A 3037-nucleotide genomic window follows, 5' to 3' on the forward strand; every position below is an offset into this window, starting at 1 on the left:
TGGCTTAGCCTCCCAAGGAGTTGAGATTACAGGTATGTGCCATCACACCCAGCTCTCTAGGTGACAATCAAGTGACAATTCTGAACCTGCACAGCAGCATATGACTGAGGCAAGATTGATCCCACCTCTAGAATCAACCTTGCCTAATCCTCATGGAAGCACACTCTGGCCCTTTTTAGGTGCACTTTACCACCCTCTCACAACATGCTTCCTGGATTTCCTACTGATCCTGAGAATAGTTTTTTTTTTTTTTAATTGAATCCAAGGGCACAGGGTCATTCGTAGTTTTTGACTCATGACATTCTTTCATCTTCAGTTGGACCTACAACAACCTGCATCTGGTTATTTGTTATTTATCTATAGGTTTATTTGTGTGCTTATAATATGGGGTGAATGTACTGCAGATGTTTTCCTGTGTTCCTCCTTTTCCATCCCTTTGCCTACCCTATCTCATCCTGAATCTTGAGTTGACCATTCCTTTGCTTTTATTTCATTACATTTTTCTAAAATACATGTTGTTTAAATTTACTATTTTTCTTTGCTTTATTTCAACTTCTGGAGTGTACTTTTTTCTCATAATATTATGTTGCTAAAATTCATCCATACTAGCCAGGCGCAGTGGAGCATGCCTGTAATCCCAGCAACTAGAAGGCTAAGGCAGGAGGATCAAAGCCAGCTTCAGCAAAAGCAAGGTGCTAAGCAACTCAGTGAGACCCTGTCTCTAAATACAATGGGGATGTGGTTCAGTGGCCAAGTGCCCCTGAGTTCAATCCCTGGTAACCCCCCAAATAAAATTCATCCATACTGTGTAGTATACAGTTTTGGTCCATTTGCTTTCACTACAATATTATAATTCTCTCTATTGTCTTTGATATATATTTCTTCTGTCAATGGATTTTTGGGTTGTTATCAGCTTTCCACTTCTTTGGATATGCTGAGCTGAATATTCTTGTATACATCTCCTGGAAAAACAAACAATGTGAATTTAACAATTTGCCACCCCAACAACAATGAATCTGTAAAGGTCCTATTGATTCGTATCCTCTCCAACACTTGCTATTATCAGACTTCTTAATTTTTCCCAACTGGAAGGGTACTAAGTGGTATTTCATTGTGTCTCTGTATTTATTGACTTTCCAGATATGCTTTACAATGGTCACTGATTCAATGGGAATTCCCTGTCAGGGGACCATGAGGATTTAAGGAAGCACAGTTGTTTCAAAGTCTCTTCGAGCTGCAACCATGTCACTTTCTTATTCAACCCTGGTTCCCTAGTACCTAACACAGTGCCTGGTAGCTCATCATATCATCATCAAAACCAACAATTCTATAGTAATTATAGATAACATTTATTGAGGGCTTACTAAGTGCCAGGTGCAATGTTAAATAACACCTTTACTTTTATTATCTTATTTAATCATTCTGGAAAACCTATAAGGTAGGTGCCATATTACATCCATTTTGTAGCCAGGGAACTGAAGGTAAGTATATTTCCCAGAATCACAAAAGTGGTAAATAATGGAGCCAGGATCTGAACTGTGGCATCTTAACTAGCATGTAATAGGTGCCCTGTAATAGGGTCAAATGCCATGAAACTTTTCCTTTTTTGTGTGTGGTCTGGGAATTGCACCCAGGGCCTCCTCTTCTTCTACTACTGAGCTACATCCCCAGTCAGACACTTTTATTTTTTAATCTCCTTTCAGACATGTTTAAAATAGACTCACCTTTTGGTTACAAACAAAGCTTAAAGGATTTTTTTTTTTTTTTTTTTTTATAGAACCTGGGAGAGAGTTTTACCACTGAGCTGTATCTACAGTTCTTTTAAATTAATTAATTAATCCCCCCCCCCACCCCCAGTCCTCTTTATTTTGAGACAGGGTCTTGCAAAGTTGTTGAGGCTGACCTTGAATTTGTGATCCTCCTGTCTCAGCTTCCCAAATTACTGGGATTACAGGTATATGCCATTGTGCCTATCTAAAGGATGTTTTATGATCTTGTTCTAGTTAAATGAAACTCATTCCTGGGCCTTTAATCCCAACTACTCAGGAGGATTTCAAGTTCAGGGTCAGCCAGGGCAACTTTGCAAGATCCTGTTTTAAAATTAAATAAAAAGGCCTGGGGATGTGGCTCAGTACTTGCCTAGCATATGGGAGACACTGGGTTCTATCCCCAGTACTACAAAAAAAAAAAAAAGGTAACTCATTTAACGAATGAATGGAGGGAATGAACAAGTGATTCCTAAATTGGAGCCAAATACTTTTTCACTTTTGTTTTTTGTGGTGAGAATTGAATCCAGGGGTGCTTAAGTACTGAGCCACATCCTTGGCCCTTTTTATATTTTATTTTGAGAAAGGGTCTCGCTAAGTTGCTTTGGGCCTCCATAAATTGTGAGGAGGAGGTTGGCCTTGAACTTGTGAGCCTCCTTCATCAGCTTCTAGAGTGGCTGAAAATGGCCACCACATTCAGCTTTTTCAGGCTTTAGACATTTCTGTAGCTGGTGGAAAAATCAGGGAAGCCAGAGATTGTGTCTATATTGCCTAAAGGATACAACAGTCCTGATGGGAAGATGCGAAACAATGCTTTTGTTGCCTTTTCCTTTATCTCTCATAAACCAACAATGAGCAGCCTGCCTCAAGTATTGACTCTGGCGATGAAGCAGGAGGCAATCAAAACAGAACAAAACAAAACAAAAAATCTGGCAGCTTGAGTTTAGTGCATTTTTTCTAGCAATCTACATTGGTGTGTAGACCCAGGGCACCCCATCACATATGCACAACATCTGATATTCGTGTAACAGGTCCTCAACCCCTGACTTTTCTTCTTATTTCCAAACTGGAGTGCACTAGATAAATGCAGAAATCAGGAACCATCCCTCCCAGTCAAGCTTCCCTGGCTCAGTTCTCAGAGCCAGGCCAAACGAGTAATTATAGCTTCTCTCTGTGGTGTACAGGGCAGGAGGCTGATTTAATAAAGGAAGCCTGCTGTCTGTCTCTAGCCTGGCTCTGACTCATGGAACTAGGGAGTCCCAGAAGCACTA

The sequence above is a fragment of the Urocitellus parryii genome, chromosome 15 (genome assembly GCF_045843805.1).
Source record: "Urocitellus parryii isolate mUroPar1 chromosome 15, mUroPar1.hap1, whole genome shotgun sequence".
Classification (NCBI taxonomy): domain Eukaryota; kingdom Metazoa; phylum Chordata; class Mammalia; order Rodentia; family Sciuridae; genus Urocitellus; species Urocitellus parryii.